General features: G+C 35.8%; 1 protein-coding gene across 2 annotated transcripts in view; it reads left to right on the top strand.

Moving 5' to 3' along the window:
* Window positions 1-20,865, top strand: part of ITFG1 (integrin alpha FG-GAP repeat containing 1) — a 349,880-nt gene that overhangs the window by 191,554 nt on the left and 137,461 nt on the right. The window lies entirely within an intron of this gene.

Here is a 20,865-nt window from a genome sequence, read left to right as displayed (position 1 = left end):
GTAATGGGAAGGGAGCCCTGATCACAGAAAGAGAAGCAAGAAAGAAAGAGAAAGTAGAATTGCACGCAGAGAATTGCACAAGAAAAACTCTTCCCCAAAACTGTCAGCTAAGGAAAAGAGAGAGGAGGACTATATCAAGTTGTTATGAACAGTGAAACACAGAGTCTGAAATTTTGGAGGTCTGTGACATTGCCAGGGTGGTGCCTGGCAGCCTTACCACTGCTCTAATGAGGAAGGAGGGCATGGTCCAAGGATCCCCTGGGTACCATGGGGAGAGGAAGTTCCCCTGCTTGGAGTGCATTTGGGAGAGGGAGCGTGACCTCTCGAGGGGTGAGGGACCCAGTGGGCACCATTGAACTACCCTCTTTTCTAGCATAGGAATATAGGGTATGGCTGAGGGCTGCAAGTCTTGGTGCCAGCCAGCTCTCTGCTGTGCTTTGCCATAAACTCCAGGCTGCTGCATAGTCTCACAACTGATTTCTGAAACAAACTGGTAGGCGGCCACATGGCAGCAAGACCCTCCCCCATGGGATAGACATGGGACCAAAGTGTACAGATCTCTACAATTTGGAGTTTTGGAACCCAGCTGTGCAATCTGAGATAAAGTACAGGAGTGCTGCACCACCTAGCAGGCAGACAAATCAGACACAGGCAGCATGAAGGCACGTATCTTGACAGAGGCCAGGGACACAGGAGAAGTCCTTGTTTGCTCTTCTATGAAGGCTTCCTGAGGGGTGGCACAGGTGAGCTCCCCACTCCAGGGATGACAGAGCATGGCCATGCCATTTTCACCACCACCCCTCCCCCATCAGCACTGACCATATATCACTTCAGTGAGAAAAATAGCACCACCAAGTGGAAGCTGGAGCCCTTTACACCAAGCCCTACCAACCTGCACCCTGCAGGCTCATATACTCTAAGGCAAGCCCACCTGACAATCAGGTCAACAGGGCCTGCCCCCAGAACACCAGCACAAACCTTTCACAGGAGCCAAGTCTACTGAGCATAGAGTGCTGCGAAGCTTCTACTCTAGGGAAAATAGGATCTAGTTTCCTTTTTGTTTTTATTTTTTAAATTTCTTTTAATTTTTCTTATTTTTTTATTATATATATTTGCTTTTATTTTTTGGATCTAGCTTTTCATAAGCATAACAAAACATACCTATGATCTAGCTTTTTTTTTTTTTTTCCTGGACAAAATGACAAGGTGAAGTAATTCACCCCAAAACAAAGAACAGGAAGTAGGAGTAACAACCAGGGATTTAATCAATACAGATATAAGTAGGATGTCTGAATTACAATTTAAAACAATTATAAGCATACTAACTAGGCTTGAAAAAAGTGTAGAAGATGCTAGAGACTCCCTTACTACAAAGATAAAAGAACTAAAATCTAGTCAGGCCAAAATTAAAAATGCTATAACTGAGATGCAAACCCAAATAGATGCCATGACAACAAGCGTGGATGAAGCAGAGGAATGAATCACTAATATAGAAGATAAAATTATGGGAAATAATGAAGCTTAAAGGTAAAGGGAAAGAAAGGTATTGGATCACAAAGGTAGATTTAGGGAACTCACTGACTTCTTAAAACATAGTAACATTTGTATTCTAGGAGTCCAGAAGATGAAAAGAGAGGAAAAGGAGCAGAAGTTTATTTTAGCATATTGTAGATGAAAACTTCCCTAATCTCGGGAAGGATACAGACTTCAAAATCCAAGAAGCACCAAGAACTCACATTAGATTCAACAAAAGCTGGCCATTGCCAAGACACAGACACGGAGAGACTCCTGAAATCAGCAAGGGAAAAACACCCTTAACCTACGAGGAAGGACAGATCAGGTTCACAGCAGATCTACAGAAACATAGGAGGCCAGAGTGAATGGCAGGATATATTCACTATGCTGAATTGGAAAAATATGCAGCCAAGATTAGTTTATCCAGCAAGGCTGTCATTCAGAATGAGAAATAAAGAGTTTCCCAGACAATCAAAAACAAAAGGAGTTCATGACCACTAAACCAGCCTTGTAAGAAATAAAAGGTTATTATTTAAGTGGAGGGAAGAAAAGACAAAAAGCAACAAAGACTAAAAACAGAGAAGATCTCCAGAAACAGTGACTCTACAACTAACACAATGGCACTAAATTCATACCTTTCAGTAATCATTCTGAATATAAATGGACTAAATGCTCCAATCAAAAGACATAGGATATCAGAATGGATTAAAAAAATAAGACTCATTTATATGCTGCCTACACAGGAACTCATTTTAGACCTAGACACCTGCATACTGAAAGTGAGGGGTTGGAAAAGCATCTATCATGCAAAGGATGTCAAAAAAACACCAGAGGGGTGCCTGGATGGCTTACTGGGTTGAGCGTCCAACTCTTGATATCAGCTCAGGTCAATGATCCCAGGATCATGGGATCAAGCCAGGCATCAGATTCTGCACTGATCATGGAGCCTGCTCATAATTGTCTCCGTCCCTCCCTCGTTCTCCCTCCCTCCCCCTCTCTCCCTGGTAAAAAAAAAAAAGAAAAAGTAAAGTAAAAAAGAAAAAGAAAACCAGAGTGCCCATACTTTATCATACAAACTAAATTTTAAAACAAAGACCCTAGGAGCAGCTGGGTAGCTCAGTAGGTTGAACATCCAACTTCAGCTCAGGTCATGATCTCGCAGTTCGTGATTTCAAGCCCCGTGTGGGGCTTTGTGTTGACAGCTCAGAGCCTGGAACCTGCTTTGGATTCTGCATCTCCCTCTCTCTGCCCCTCCCCTGTTCGCACACTGTCTCTCTCTCTCTCTCTCTCTCTCTCTCTCTCTCTCTCAAAAAATAAACACTAAAAAAAAAAAAAAAGATTGTAACAAGGGATGAAGATGGGCATTACATCGTAATTAAGGGGTCTATCCATCAAGAAGATCTAACCATTGTAAATAATTATGCCCCTAACAGGAAGTACTCAGATCAATTAATAATAAACATAAAGAAACTCATTCATAATAATACAATAATAGTAGGGGGCTTTATCACCCTACTTATAACAATGGACAGAACATCAACAAGGAAATAATGGCTTTGAGTGACACATTGCACCAGATGGACTTAACAGGTATATTCAGAACATTTCATCCTATAGCCACGTTCTTTTCAAGTGCACATGAAATATGCTCCAGAATAGATCACATACTGGGTCACAAATCAGTCCTTAACAAGCACAAAAAGATCGAGATCATACCATGCATATTTTCTGACCACAATGCTATGAAACTTGAAGTCAACCACAATAAAAAATTTGAAAAGACCACAGATACACAGAGGTTAAAGAACTAAAAACTGAATGGGATAACCAGGGAATTAAAGGATGAAATTAAAAAGTACATGGAAACAAATGAAAATGAAAACATGACAGTCTAAAACTTTTGGAATGCAGCAAAACCAGTCCTAAGAAGGAAGTATTTTACAATATAGGTCTACATCAAGAAGCAAGAAAGTCTCAAACACAACCTAATCTTACACCTAAAGGAGGTAGAAAAGGAACAGCAAATAAAGCCTAAAGTCAGCAGAAGAAGGAAAATAATACAGATTAGAGCAGAAATAAATGACATAGAAACAAACAAAAAACAGATCAGGTCAACAAAATGAGCTGGTTCTTTGAAATAATAACATTGATAACCTCCTAGCCAAACTTACCAAAAAGAAAAGAGAAAGGACACAAATAAATAAAATCACAAATGAAAGAGGGATCACAGTCAACACCACAGAAATACAAACAATTATAGAGAATATTATGAAAAACTAGATACCAACAAACTGGGTAATCTGGAAGAAATGGACAAATTCCTGGAAACATACAAACCACCAAAACTGAAACAGGAAGAAATAGAAAATCTGTACATAACCAGCAAAGGAACTGAATTCATAATCAAAGATCTCCCAACAAACTAAAGCCCAGAGCCAGATGGCTTCCCAGGGGACTTCTACCAGACATTTAAAGAAGAGTTTAATACCTATTCCTCTCAAACCATTCCAAAAAAATAGATATGGAAGGAAAGTTTCCAAACTCCTATGAGGCCACCATTACCTTGATTCCAAAACCAAAGACCCCACTAAAAAGGAGAATTACAGGACAATCTCCCTGATGGACAGGTATACAAAAATTCCTAAAAAGGTACTAGCAAGTCAAATCCAAAAGTACATTAAAAAAATTACCATGATCAAATGGGATTTATTCCTGGGCTACAGAGCTGGTTCAACATTCACAAATAAATCACATTAATAAAAAAATTATAAGAACCATATGATCCTCTGAATAGATGCGGCAAAAGCATTTGACAAAATACAGCATCCATTCTTGATAACAGCCCTCAACAAAGTATGGATAGTTGGAAAATACCTCTACATCATAAAGGCCACATACTAAAGACCTACCATTAATATCCTCAATGGGGATAAACTGACAGCTTTTCCTCCTCAGTCAGGAACAAGACAGGGATGTCCACTCTTACCACTGCTGTTTAATATAGTACTAGAAGTCTTGACTCACTAATCAGACAACAAAAAGAAATAAAGACATCCAAACTGGCAAGGAAGAGTTAAACTTTCACTATTTGAAGACAACATGATACTCTATGTAGAAAACCCAAAAGACTGCCAAATAATTGCCAGAAAGACTCCGCCAAATAATTGCTAGAACTAGTACATGAATTCAACAATGTCTCAGGATATAAAATCAACGTACAGGGGCACTTGGTGGCTCAGTTGGTTAGGCGCCCAACTTCAGCTCAGGTTATGATCTTGCAGTTTGTGAGTTTGAGCCCCATGTCGTGCTCTGTGCTGACAGCTCGGAGCCTGGAGCCTGCTTTGGATTCTGTGTCTCCTTCTATCTCTGCCCCTCCCCCACTTGTGCTCTATCTCTATCAAAAATAAATAAATATTTAAAAAATTTTAAATCAATGTACAGAAATCTGTTGTGTTTCTAGACACCAATAATGAAGCAGCAGAAAATGAAATCATGGAAATGATCTCATTTACAATTGCACCAAAAACAATTAGATACCCAAAGAGGTAAAAGATCTGTCCTCTGGAAACTACAGAATTCTTATGAAAGAAATTGAAGAGGACACAAATGCAAAAGCATTCAGTGCTCGTAGGTTGAAAGAGCAAGCATTATTAAAATGTCTGTACCACCCAAGGCAATCTACACATTTAATGCAATCCCCATCAAAGTACCACCAGTAAATATCACAGATCTAGAACAAACAACCCCAAAATTTGTATGGGATCACAAAACACCCCAAATAGCCAAAGCAATCCTGAAAAAGAAAAGCAAATCTGGATATATCACAATTCCAGATGTCAAAATACATGACAAAGCTGTAGTCATCAAGACAGTATGTAGTCATCAAGACATAGATAAAATGGAACAGATTAGAGAACCCAAAAATGGACCCACAACTATAATCTACTAATCTTCAACAATGCATGAAAGAATATCCAATGGAAAAAGGTCTCTTCAGAAAATGGAGCTGGGGAAACTGGACAGCAACACACAGGAGAATGAAATTGGCCAACTTACTTATACCATACACAAAAACAAATTCAAAGTTGATGAAAGACCTAAATGTTATACAGGAGACCATCAAAATCCTGGAAGAGAAAAAAGGCAGCAACCTGTCTGACCTCGGCCAGAGCAACTTCTTATTTGACATGTCTCCAGAGGCAAGGGAAACAAAAGCAAAAAATGAACTATTGGGACTTCATCAAAATAAAAAAACTTCTGCACAGCAAAGGCAACAATCAACAAAACTAAAAGGCAGCCAACAGAATGGGAGGAGATATTTGCAAATGACATAACCAGATACAGGGTTATTATCCAAAATCTATAATGAACTTATCAAACTCAGCACCCAAAAACAAATAATCCAGTGAAGAAATGGGTAGAAGACATGAATAGACACTTTTCTAAAGAAGACATCCAGATGGCTAATAGACACATGAAAGGATGCTCCACATCACTCATCATCAGGGAAATACAAATCAAAACCACAATGCAGCACCACCTCACACCCATCAGAATGGCCAAAATTAACAACACAAGACACAACAGATGTTGATGAGGATGCAGAGAAAGGGGAACCCTCTTGCACTGTTGGTAGGAATGCAAATTGGTGCAGCCACTCTGGAAAACTGTATGGAGGTTCTTCAAAAAGTTAAAAATAAAACTACTCCATGACCCAGCAATTGTACTATTAGGCATTACCTAAAGATACAAAAATACAGATTTGAAGGGGTACATGCATCCCAGTGTTTATAGAAATATTACACAAATGGCCAAACTACGGACAGAGCCCAAGTGTCCGTCAACTGATGAATGGATAAAGATATGGGATATATATACAATGGAATATTATTCAGCCATCAAAACGAATGAAGTCTTGCCATTTGTAACAGCATGGATGGAGCTAGAGTGCATTATGCTAAGTGAAATAAATCAGTCAGAGACAGACAAATACCATATTAGTTCACTCATATATGGGATTTAAGAAACAAAACAGATGAACATATTGGAGGGGGGAGGAAAGCAAAGAGGGAAACAAACCATAGAGACTCTTAATAATAAAGAACAAACAATGATAGAGGGTGATGGAGGGATGTGGGTGGGAGATGGACTAGATAGATGATTGATATTTAGGAGGGCACTTGTTATGATGAGCACTGAGTATTGTATGTAAGTGATGAATCACAGAATGCTACTCCTGAAATGAATATTGCACTGTATGTTAACTAACTAGAACTTAAAGAAAATTTTGAAAAAGAAAAAAAAAACTAAATTAAAAGCACCCATAATGACATCATCCACAGATGATCACTATTTGCATTTTGGTCTATGGCAGAATCATAATTTAGGCTTGGAAATCAGTCTGAAAAAGGCAAAATTACTCTTGAAAATTCATTAAATCACCCATAAATGTATGTATGTGTATGTGTATTTGTATATGGATTTGTGTAATCCATGTTAACACATAATATATATTGTGAAATGAAATAGAAAATACATATGAAAATGCATTTCTCTAGCCTTTTTACTATATTTCTGGAATTATTGAACAGCATATATATTAATCTCTCAGTCTGTGAAGCATTATACATATAGTAGAATTTAGGACCTTAAATGTGTGTGTGTGTGTGTGTGTGTGTGTGTGTGTGTCAACTCCAGTATGTAAATGATGTTCACTCCACTGACTTGAGCACTTGTGCTTGTTTAAGGTACAACTCCATCATATGAAAAGGTACCATATTTTATAAATATCTATTTTTGTATATTTGCTTGCATTTTGGTTTAGACTCATGATTGGCATTTCACAGAAGATGCCCTTTATAATGCAAAAACAGCAATTTAAGAAATATAACAGCAGAGAAGAGGCCTCAGATTTTCACATTCCAAGAATGTATAGTATTCATTCTTAGTCCTTTCAGGAAGTGGACAACTAATGTCAACTAAACAAAGGAGAATAACATCAAAAGATTTAGGAACATGAATCCATGCAAGGGAAACTATTAAAATAACAGAAATCTGGTATATAAAACCCATGTTAACTTTTAAAATGCTTTTTAAATGTTTTTAGGTCTTAGAAACTCCTTCCCTCCCTTCCGAATAAGTGAACATCCAAAGCCAAGCAGATCACCAAAGTGAGAATAGAACATATTTGTCATTTTTCATATGCTATAGACTTTGAAATAGAGTTCTAAAGGGCAAAGGAGAAACCATGGACTGACCAAATCCAGGCTCCTTTTTTTATCATAACTGAGGTATTTAAATACACTTCCTCAGGTTTTTTCCCATTGAACATAAAGTGAACTCATGGTCTTTCCCCACAGTAGTTCAAGACTCTACATTTTCAACCACTTATTATTTGTTAGCATGATTAGCCTAACACGGGAGTCATAGTTAATATTTTCTATAAAGTTTCCTTATCATCGGTATGCCATTACCTGGCAGTTTTAAAGCCATCATTATCCCAAGAACAGAGAATTTTATCTTACTTTTGAGTAATGGTAAAAAGTAACTTAAGATGATGAACTTAAATCTTAAGTTTGGTCACTTAGGGTCACTCAAGGCCAAGAAAGACCTGACTAGGAAAAAGTTTTCAGTTTTATAGAAGCACTAATTGTTTTACATCTGCTTTTTCTTTCAAAGTTTTAGTTAATTATCTAAATGTTTTGTCCTCTGCTTAATAAAGGGTTTAATAGGTGATTATATACACAGTCCTGGTTTAATCTTTATTTTAATGCATTCTCATTGATGGGACAATGCCCTTTTTTAAAGATACATAATTATCTTAACTCAGCATGTTATCAGACTGTTCCCAAGAAGATAAAATTGAACTTAAATGTGATTAGTTCTTTTGTCTCACAGGTAATCAAGTACTTTGGATTTCTTATCTTTCATGAACTAATGGACATTTCACAGTTGGCTTTAGAATGTGATGTAAAAAGAAAATATGCCTGGTGCCAATACAGTTTGTTTTCCTTGATTGAATTTCATTGGTATCCCCAAATACAAATGAATATGACTGATATTTATCTAAAAACAATACATACAGATGAATCAGTTGTCCAAAGAAGCCATCTTCATAGAATAGGCATTTCTTTACTGATGTTTAAAACACTTCAAAAATTCTTCTGTAATAATTGCCTATATGGGAAGTGACTACTAATGGGTATGGGATTTTATGTGAGCATGATGAAAATAATCTCAAATTTGATAATGCCAATGGTTGTATAACCTTATGAATATACTACACTACTAAATTGAACACTTTAAAATGGTGAATTTTTTGATGTGTGAATTATATTTCAATAAAAATAAGTCCATTAAAGAGTCAGGTTTACATAAGTCTCACTGCTTCATACATACTTTGATTTTGTACAAATATTATACTAACGAACCTATTTACTGACCTTAATAATAATACCTAAGTTCACATTTACTGCTCACATTGAAGATTTTACCATCACTGAAGATCACAGAAGACTCAGCAGTTTCTGACGGCATACTCAAAGAGGAATCACATAGCTGTAAGCAATGACATTGAAATAAGTGTAGAGCATTACTAGGAGCTTACCTGGAGGATGCAAGATTTGTGTGTTCTGAGATTGCTTTTTTATAAGAATGAGTCATATCAACTTGTCACTTTCAGTCTTTTCTTGTGCAACAATCCAAGGCTAGTCTGGGCTTTGTCAGGTATCTCAGTAGGCAGACCAGAGAAATATTTGACTGTCTTCAGATTCAGAGTGTTATTGGGGGTAAAGTCCATTGGGGGTAAGGTAAGCTACATCTCCACCATTTTCCTTTGTTTCTAACTTATTTGGTCACTTCTAAAATAGAGAAACTTAGGAGAAACAGGCTTAACAATAAATTAAGTTTTAGTGTTTATTTTTCTTATTACAAAAGCATTACTTATAAACTTTTACTTAAATATTTATTGAGTGCCTATTGTATTGAAGCAGACTTTGGATGCTGAAGATACAAGTGTGAATAAGAGAGATAAATTTGTGAAAGGTAGGCAATAAACAAGCAAATCAAAAATAGGAAAAATATATAAAGTAGTGCTAAGATTATGCAGTGAATTAAAATAGGTGATGTGAGAATGACTGGGGACTGTAAGACAATACTGTTTTCTGCTTACTACAGAAATATAAGTACATATCAAAAGAAATAAAGTAAAACATGCCTAAAACCCTGCCTACCAAGAGACAACCACCATTAATCTTGGGTATGTATCCATCTTGGGTATGTATCCTTCCAAAACCTGCTCTAAGTCTCTGTGTGCTCACGAGTGTGTGTATGAGTATGTGCATGGTGTTCCATTTGTATTACAAAACAAGATCATACCATTAATACTGTTTTGTGACATGTTTTCTCACTTAACGTATTATGAACAATTTTATGTCAATAATAATTACTTTTGTAATATTTTAATAATTGTAAAATATTCCATTGGGTTGATTTAACCAATCTTTAGTAATTGAATGCTTGCACTGTCATACAGCATAATTCAAAAAAAATCACATGAGATGTCGTATTTAGCTAAAGTTCACATATTCAAAGAAATCATTTCTAATGTTGAATGACATGTTCTCTCAATCACTGGGTTTTGGTTTTGTTTTTTTTTTGTTTTACCCTTTATCTGCCCCCAAGGACATTCTACAAGGTGGAATCTTCAGCTGTTGACACTTCTTAACTGTATTTCTCTCCTGGGCTATTCCATTCAGATTTATAGCACAAGTTATCTTAACCTCTAAGTGAATAACTCCCAGATCTGTATCTCACACCTTGTCTTGTCTGTCATGTAGATATCCAACCATAATCATAGTTCCCCTTCTCTTTACATCCAACCCTTGCTCATAATTCCCAGTTTACTACAAAGATATTATCATGGCCCCAATCATTTTAGCCTAGAAAAGTTAAATTACCTTTCTTTTCCATCATCACTGCCACCTCCCTGGATCAAGTCACTTTGTCCCTACCTAGAATTACTGTAATAGTTTCCTCATCGATTTCTCTGTCCCTCTGTGATGCCATCTCCATTTCAATTCCATCTGGATCCTCTGGATCTTTGCATCCTTTGTCTTCAAAATCTTCTCATTCCACCCTCTTTCCTTTATTCTTTAAGTAATTGCAAGTGTCTCCAGAATTTAAAAAAAAAAAAAAATGTGACTCTGGACAATCTCTACTATAATCACTTCAGATTCACCTGTCATTTTAGCGTCAGCCCACTCCACTCTACTAAATATCTCATTCAGCCCCAATGACTTCTAACTGACAAATCCAGTGAGCACTTAGTCTTTATGTCACCAGATTCTTGCCTACTGTTGGTTGTTGATGATTTACTCCTAAAATTCTTCTGGTTCTCTCTGTACCCTCTCTAACTGCTCCTATACCATCTCTTCTGAGAACCCCTTTTCCTCTGGGCCACTGTAACTACTGGTGTTTCTTGGGGTTGCATTCTCAGCCCTTTGTTCTCCTGCCTGTTCATCACCTACTTTGGCTATTCTAAATGCCACTTATAAGCTTAGGACTTTTAAATCCCTTTATCTAGACCTTATACCTGTGTGTATTAGTGCCTGATAGATCTTCCCCTGAAAGCTGTACCTATGGCACCCCAAACCTGAAAGTATCTTCTCTCCCCGAAACCTGTTCATAGTGTACTGTTTATCTCAGGTGGTGGTACCATCACTTACATTATTCAAACCAGAAATGTGGAGGTCGTCCTTCATTTCCCTCTTTCCTCATTTCCTCTTTCCCTTTCCCCTACATCTAAACCAGAACTGGTATAATTTCCTAACATATCCTTGTTCCTTTTGCATGTGTACTTTATAAATTGTGTTATATCCATGAATTTCTCATTCTTAAAGTCTAAATATCCTGTTTTTGCTCTCACCCAACTAACAATTAAAATGATCACATTTTATATTTCATTTTTCATAATAAAAAAAATACATATAATAACTAGAAAGAAGGTGCTGTAGCAGCTACCAAGTTGGCCAGTATAAAGTACATCTTTGAATAAAGATATATTAAAACATGGCAAAATCTTTTCTAACCAATAATTTAACAGGAACAGTTAGCAGTAAGTTTTATATCCTGTTAAGTTTTGCCTTTCAGTTGGCCTTGCTCTACAAAAACATGCTTGCTTCCTCCTTTCATTCAAGAAACATTTTCTGTGCCCACTGAATCTTACATCCTAGGTGCTGTTTGGGGAATAAATGTATTGCTTTTACCCAGAGCCCAAGTGAACTTTGTTCTGGATATCAAATTTATCATCTCTTTTGAATATCTCCAGTTGTAAGTCTGTATTACAGAAAGACTTCAATAATTTTTAGTGTTTCGAAGTGGAAGTTTTACTTTGTTATATTAGCTTAGCCAAGGATTCTGCATTTACCAGTAGCTGGCAGCATGGTTTCAGAGCAGCAATTCAAAAATAAAAGAATTATTTTATTTTTAGAGTATGCCTAATGGACATATTTGTGTTTCTTAATTTGTGTTTCTTCTGTGTGTAGAGCTGCCTTTCTTAAGGTTTACACAGAAAGATAGACATACCCTCAAAATGAAGGTCTTTTCCTTCCATATGAACCTAGGCTGATAATGAAATTGGGGAATTAAGAGGAAGAGAGTTAAGGACAATCTAGAAGAGCAGAACTCACTGGAGATAGAAATGACTAAAGTGGACACACAAGCTCTAAGAGCAGCCAGGGAGAAAATCAAACTTCAAGTTAAATGATCCATCAGCTACCTTTCTTAATGAGAAATAAGACAGATGCACACAGCATATTAACATCCTAGAATAAACCAAACTTTGTCAAGTGGTAATGTATCAAGAAACACCACCAATTTTATAGACTTGAAAGAGAAATTAAAACCAGACTCAAAAGGCTGCATGCTAGATGTGCAAATACCAGCCTATTCAGAGAAAGGGCATTTGATATGTGCATTTTACATGTTTATGTCTTTTAAACATTTCCCATGGATTTTTTAATGGGTTAAAATTTTCTGCTATTCTGGGTTTTTTTATTAACATAAGTTTTATTGAGATAGAATTCACACACTATACAATTCACCCATTGCCTCTATATTCAGTGGCTTTTAGTATATTTAGAGTTGCGTATCCATCACCACAATCACTATTTAGAACATTTTCATTACCCTGAAAAGAAGCCCCACGTACCTTAGTCAGTCTCCAGTCTCACCAGCCCTAGAAAACCACTCATCTACTCTCTCTCTCTTTCTCTCTCTTTCTCTCTCTCTCTCTCTCTCTCTCTCTCTCTCTCTCTCTCTCTCTCTCGTTTTACCTATTCTGGTCATTTCATATAAATGCAATCAAATAATACATGATATTCTATGACTGGCTTGTTTGACTTGGAATAATGGGTCCAGGTTCATCTATTCGGTAGCATGTTTTTCATACCACTATTTCATTTCTTTCTGTTGTTGAATATATTCCATTGTATGTATTTACCACATTTTATTCATTCATCTAGTGAATGTGACATATGAGTTGTCTCTACTTTTTGGCTATTATGAATAATACTACTATCAACATTCATATATAAGTTTTTGTGCAGACATGTTTTCATTTCTCTTGAGATATACCTGGAAGTGGAATGGAGCTCTGTGTTTAACCATTTGAGGAACTACCAGAATGTTTTCCAAAGCAGCAGCACCATTTTACTTTTCCCCCAGCTGTGTATGAGGGTTCCAGCTTCTCCACAGCCTCACCAGCATTTGTCTTTTTTATTATAGCTATCCTAATGAGTATGAAATATTATGTCATTGTGGTTTGAAGTTTCCTGATGACTAATGATTTTGAGCTTTTCATGTGCTTCTTGGCCGTTTGTATATCTTCCTTTGATAGTTGTCCATTTATTTATTTATTTTAATATTTATTTATTTTGTGAGAGAGGGAAGAGAGAAAGAATCCCACCTGGGCTCCACACTGTCAGCCCAGAGACCTACAAGAGGCACAGTCTCACAAACCATAAGATCATGACCTGAGCTGAAATCAAGAGTCAAATGCTTAATTAACCAAATGAGCCACCCAAACAATAATTGTCCATTTAGATCCTTTGCCCACATTTACAATATAGGTATTTGCTTTTGTATCATTGAGATACAAGAATTCTTGGGGCACCTGGTGGCTCAGTCACTTAAGCATCCAACTGTATCAAACCCTATGCTGGGCTCTGCACTGACAGCACAGAGTCTGCTCAGGATTGTCTCTATCCTACTCTCTTTGCCCCTCCCTCACTCATGCTTTCTCTCTTTCTCTCTCCAAATAAATAAATAAATAAATAAATAAATAAATTTTAAAAATTCTTTGTATCTTCTACATACAAGTCCCTTTTGTTAGATACATGATTTGCAAAAATTGGCTCTCAGCCTGTGAATCATCTTTTCACTTTCTTGATGGTATCATTTGAGGCACAAATGTTTTTCGTTTGAATGATGCCAAGATTAGTTTTTCTTTTCTTGCTTGTGTTTCATTTTTTGTCATGAAGGAGTAACATTTTTTAAAAGCTTCATTGAGGTTTAATTGACAAAGTAAAGTGCGTGTCTTTAAAGTGTGTACATTGATAAGTTTTGACATATACCACCTATGAAAATAATACTACAGTCAAGATAAAGAACATATACACAACCCATACGTTTCTTTTTAACCCTTGGTAAGCTACTCTTCCACTCCTTCTACCCTTCCCTCATCCCACAGGCAACCACCAATCTTCTTTTCATCTCTGTAGATTAGATTGCATTTTCTATTTTGTATCAGTGAAATCGTGGATTTTATGCTTTTTTATGTCTGGGTTCTCTCACTCTGCATTATAATATTGAGATTCATCCATGCTGTTAACATGTATCTTAGTTCATTGTTGCTTATAGCTGAGGAGTATTCCATTGTACAGGTATATCACAATTTGCTTATTATATCCATTTACATGTTGCCGGACATTGGGTTCTTACCAGGTCTGTTTGTTAAAAATAGTCTACTATGATCACTCTTATAAAAGTCATGCAAGCTTTTATTTGTCTTGGGCAAATGTCAAGGAATGGAATGTTTGGTCTTTTGGAAGGTGCACATTTAATTTTTTGGTTCACATTTTCAACATTGGTATGGTCAGTCTTTTTAATTTCAGCTATTTTGTTTGTAGTGTAGTTCTTTGTAGTATTAATTTCAGTTCCTCTAATAACTGATGATTATTTAACATATTTTCATGTAATTATTTGCTTTTCATAGATCTTTGGTAAAGTGTCTGTTCAGATCTTTTGCCTTTTATTTGAGACATTTGTTCGTTCTCTCTCTCTCTCTCTCTCTCTCTCTCTCTCTTTTATAGACAAAGAATGTATGCATGAGAGCTGGGGAGGGGGGCAGAGGGGGAGAGAGAGAGAATCTTAAGCAGGCCCCACACTGACCATGGAGCTTAATCCCACAAGCTTAGGATCATGAGCTGAGCCAAAATCAAGAGTCAGACCCTTAACCAACAAGCCATACAGGTGCCCCAGGATATTTGTTTTCTCAGCTGAGTTGTGAAAGCTCTCTGTATACAAATCCTTTATTACTATTATTTGCAAATATTTTCTTTCATCTCTAGCTTATCCCTTTGTTCTCTGAACAGTGTCTTTTAAAGGGCAAGAAGTGCTTAACTTTTTAAAAATTCATACATGGGCTGTGGTTTTTAGTGTCATATCTAAGAAAGAAATCTTTACCTAACTCAGTCACAAAGATTTTCTCGTGTGCCTTCTTGTAGTATTTTTTTATAGTCCTACATTTTATATTTAGGTCTGTGATCCATTTTGAGTTAATATTTCTGTATGGATCCAAGTTTCTTTTTTTGTAAACTGTTCCAGCACCATTTATTGAAAAGAATTCCAAAAAAAAAAAGAAAAGAAAGAAAGGAAAGGAAAAGAAAAAAAAAAGAAGAGGAGCATCTGGGTGGCTCAGTTGGTTAAGCATCCGACTTCAGCTCAGGTCATGATCTCAGGTCATGATCTCACGATCCATGGGTTCGAGCCCTATGTCGCGCTCTGGAGCCTGGAGCCTTCTTCAGATTCTGTGTCTCCCTCTTTCTTTGCCCCTCCCCCACTCGTACTCTGTCTCTCTCTTGAAACTAAAAAGAAAGAAAGAAGAAAGAATTCCTTTTTCTACTCAATTGCTTTTGTACTTCGATGAAAGCCAGTTGGCCATATGTATATCAGTGGGTATATTTCTTCACTCTATTCTGTTCTGATGTTCCTCTTTGCAACAGAACCACAGCTATTTCACTGTTGTTTGTTTATATGAGTAGTAAATTCAGACAGTGTAAGTCCTCAAACTTTACTCTTTTTCAAAATTATTTTAGCTATTTTAGATCCTTGGCATTTTCTATTGTATTTTAGGCTGTTTTTCAATTTTTGCAAAAAAAAAAAAAAGTCTGCTGAAATTTTGTTTGATATTACAGTACCTCTCACCCCTTCTCCATGAGAAGTATGTTCCAAGACCCCCCAATGTATACCTGAAACTGCTGATAGCACTGAGCCCTATATATACTATTTTTTCCTATATATATAGAACTATGAGAAAGTTTAATTTGTAAATTAAGCATAGTTGATTAACAATAATAACTAATAATAAAATAGAATTATAATGTACTATAATGTTTAAGTTAGGTGAATATGGTCTCTGTCTCTCAAAATATCTTATTGTACTCTACTCACCCTTGTGATAATCATCTGATTTGTCAATTATATTGGTACAAGTTTTTCGTGACATTTCTTTATTATCTTTTTAATACCAGTAAACTCTGTACTGGTGTTACCTCTCTTATTCAGGATAGTTGTATTTTGTGTCTTCTTCCATTTCATTTGGAGGTTTATCAAGTTATCAAGTTTATCAAAGTTATTCTTCACAAAAAACCATCTTTTGGTTTCATTGATTTTCTGTACTGTTTTTGTTTTCTACTTAATTGCTTTTCTCTGTGTCATTATTTCCTGTCTTCTTATTTCACTATTCATTTGCTCTTCTAGTTCCACTGTCTTAAGAAAGAAACTGAGGTCATTCGAGACTTTTCTTCTTTCCTAGCGAAGTATCTAATGTTATAAATTTCCCTCTAAATACTGTTTTAGTGACATACTACAAATCTTGATATGTGTGTCTTCATTTTTGTCCAATTCAAAGTACTTTGTAATTTCCCTTTTGATCCTTTCTTTTACCAGTAGATTTTTAGTAGCATTTAACTTCCAAATATTTTTGAATGTCACTGTTGCTGATTGCTCTTTTCTTTTTTTCCAGCCTTATGACATATAGTTTACATATTACATTGTATGAATTTAAGATGTGCAAATATGATAAACATACATGTATATTGCAAAATGTTTACTACATTAAGATTAGTTAACATTCTTCATCTCAGGTAATTACCATTTTCTTATCCTTGTTGTTATAGTGAGAACATTAAAGCTTTACTCTCATAACAGTTTTCAGTATACAGTACAGTACTGTTAACTATCATCACCATGCTGTACATTAGATCCCCTGAACTTAATCATCCTATAACTGAAAATTTATATTCTTTGACCAACATCTCCCATTTCCCCCTACTCCTTGGCTGCTGGCAACTACCATGCTGCTTTCTGTTTCTAAGAGTTCAGTGTTTTTAGATTCTACATGTGAAATCATACAGTATTTGTCTTCCTGTGTCTGGCTTATTTCACTTAGTGTAATGTCCCCCAGGTTCACCCATGTTGTTTCAAATGTCAGGATTTCTTTCTTTTTTAAGTCTGAGTAATTTTCCAGCACACACACACACACACACACACACACACACACCACCCCATTCTCTCCATTCATCAACTGATGGACATTCAGATTGTTTCCATATTTTAGCTACTGTAAATACTGCTGTGGCAAACATGGGAGTTCAGATATCTCTTTGAGATTCTGATTTTAGATCCTTTCAGTATATAAGTGGGATTGCTGCATCATATGGTAGTTCTGTGTTTAGTTTTTCGAGGAGCCTCCATACCATTTGTCATAGCGGCTGTACCATTTTCCACTCCCACCAGCAGTGTTGCCTTTTCCCTTTTCTGCCTTCATTTGAATTAGATGAGCATTTTTTATGAGTCCATTTTGTCTTTTTTGTTAAATTATTAACTTTATCTTGTCATTTTAGTGGATGCATCTTTAACTTATCCCAGTCTCTCTCCAAACAATATCATACCACTTCTCATACAGTTGAAAAACCACACAATATAGCACATTTTCATTTCTCCCCTTCTGACCTTGGTGCTGTTGTTTCACATGTTTTACATCTACTTACATCATTCATGTCACACTGTGTTGTTTAATTATCTGTTACCTTTAAAGAGATTTAAACAATAAAAAATATTTATTTGCCTATATATTTAACATTTTCACTGCTTTGTATAAATGTAATATTCATCTGGTTTCATTTTCCATCTGCACAATGGACTTTAACATTTCTTACAGTGCCATGAAGAAAAATATTGACATAAATGACTGTAATATTATAAACCTTTCAGTGAAGAACACCATAAATTTTTAAAACAAAATAAAAGGCTGGGGCAAAATGTTTATAACATATCAGTAATAATTACAGCACGTATAGCAATAATAATAATAGCATATGTTGAATGTGTGCTGTGCTGTGTTCCAGGTACTACACTGAACTATTTATTCTGTACTTTTTAATTTAATCCTTAAAACAACCTTTTGAATTAATATACTGTTTTTACCCTTACGTTACAAACAAGGATGTCAGAGTAACAGGTAAGTTGTTAGGGTCCCTAACATTCAGAGATGTCCTGAAAATCAATAATTAAAAAAAATATATTAAAGTGCCAGTTCCCAGAAGAAGCACAAATAGCTGATATATATGAAAGTAATACTCAGCTTCTCTTATAATCTGGAGAATGAGATTTTTAAGCTACCCACCTGGCAAGCATAGGAAGCAATAACACTAACATTGGCAAAATATGAAGAGTGATATACCCATACACTAGAAGTACAAATTGGTGCATTTTTTAGAGGACCATTTCACTTAACCTATGGATATATAAAATATGCATATTGTTTGACCACATAACTATCATTTGGAAATTTATGTACAAATTCCCAAGGGAGAATAACATATTTATAGGTGTGTGAATGAGTGGCATGCTGCAACGGAAAACTATTGAAGACTACTTATCAATAGCAGGGTGTTAAAATGAATGAATGATGGCTTAGCCATATTGTGGAGTAGCCATTGGAAAGAATGCACATGTGGAAAAACAGGCAATTTGATGGGCTACTGCTGGGAGATATAAACTAGTACAACTTCTCTGAGGGGTCTTTTCAAAATAGATATCAGAAGTCTTCATTCAGACTATATCCCTTTCTCCCTGTGTATGCTGTATTATGGGACATAAAGAAATCAGTTGCAGAAGAATCTGTATAGTAAAACCTAAATAGGTTTTTTTAAGGATATATATACTTACATATTTGTACGTTTCTAGAAGGTTTGGAAACATGCATACCAAATTAGTAACAATGGTTATCCCTAGAAAGGAAGAATTTTGTTTTTTAAAGTCTCTGTTACTTGAATTTAGCAATAACTTTGTAATAGTTTTGAAAAAACAGTTTTTAAAAAGATACATGTGTTGTAATTGACAAGAACACATCAAGAGACAGACTCTAAATAAGCAAGATCATTTCTTCTCATAGATTTCAAACCCAAATGGATCAAGGTTTTTCCTTCCTGTGCTTAAATGAAATTTTATTTATAAAAGTGAGATGTTGGACTGTGCCTGTAGGTTCAGTAAAACTTTAAAGGACTGAAATTTTACAGACCCCAAGTTCAATACTGCAAAACCAAGGTAGTTAGTGAGCATTGAGACAAGAACCATGGTACATGGCATTTATACTCTTCACAAACTCATAACAAAAATTAAAATGACATTTTAAATTGTACAATGTTGTAGATTATATTGTGTATTTTAAGTTGCAGCCAGAGTTATAATAATGAAATCCACACATTCACTTTGAAACAGGAAATTAGTACAGCACAGTCACTCAAAAGGTTGACCAGTATGATACTATGGTTACAGAAGATTGTAGAAATGCTACCTTTATCACATGTCCTCATGTTTTAATATGATCTCCTAATAACAAACTAGAATAGTCTTCATTTCCGTGAAATATCTAGTAAAATTACATGGCTAAAAAGGTACGATGGATAAATTACCTGGGAAGAATATTACAAATTATAATTTAAAAATCACTTACTACACAGGAGACAAAGAAGAAATGATTATTCCTTCTGTTATATGTTAGGTCTTGAGCAAAGTCACCTCATTGCTTTCCAGGTAATTGTTACAACCTGGGAGGGTTTTTTTCCTTTGTTAAAGAATTATTCTAAACTATTTGTGTTGGAATTTTTTATCTAGAATAATTTGAAGTCAATTATATATTTAGTACATTATACAAATTGAATATTTTATACATAGGTTCCCTTACTGTGTTGAACAGAAAGAAATTTTCCTCATTTTTTTTTTCTTTTCCAAAGTGTCCAGATTCAGGCTAATACCCAAAGTTGTATTTTCATATGGAAAAAAGGAAATATCTTTTTAGTTTTATTTAAAATACTATTAGAGAAAATTGAGCACTAGTAAAATTTAATACCTTTAGCCTATTACTTTTTGCATAAGTAGAGGGAAGTAAAGAACTATATACATTGGGAAATGCCTATAATAGGAACCATCACATAAAATCACACTGCAAAAGTTACTTCTATTTCTAAAGGAAATATTTTTGCATGGCATGGTATTGCACTATAGAAATAAGAATGGTGATAACAAGGGCGCCTGGGTGGCTCGGTCGGTTAAGCGGCCGACTTCGGCTCAGGTCACGATCTCACAGTCCGTGAGTTCGAGCCCTGCGTCGGGCTCTGTGCTGACAGCTCAGAGCCTGGAGCCTGTTTCAGATTCTGTGTCTCCCTCTCTCTCTGCTCCTCCCCCGTTCGTGCTCTGTCTCTCTCTGTCTCAAAAATAAATAAACGTTAAAAAAGAAATTAAAAAAAAAAAAAGAATGGTGATAACAAACACTTTCACTGAGATCTAACTGGATAACAAGAATTGTTCTAAGTATTTTGCATTCAGTATTTCATTTTATTTTTATAACAATCCTATAATATAACAACTCTTTTTATAATTCTTGACTCTTTTAAAGTTTATTTATTTTTGAGAGAGAGGGAGAGAGTGTGAGCAGGGGAGCAGCAGAGAGAGAGGGAGAGAAAGACAGAATCCCAAGCAGGCTTCATGCTATTAGCAGAGTCTGAC

The sequence above is a fragment of the Panthera pardus genome, unplaced genomic scaffold (assembly GCF_024362965.1).
Source record: "Panthera pardus isolate Hobbes unplaced genomic scaffold, ASM2436296v1 HiC_scaffold_18, whole genome shotgun sequence".
Classification (NCBI taxonomy): domain Eukaryota; kingdom Metazoa; phylum Chordata; class Mammalia; order Carnivora; family Felidae; genus Panthera; species Panthera pardus.
Note: the sequence above shows the minus strand (reverse complement) of the source record. Positions and strands in the feature narration are given on the sequence as shown.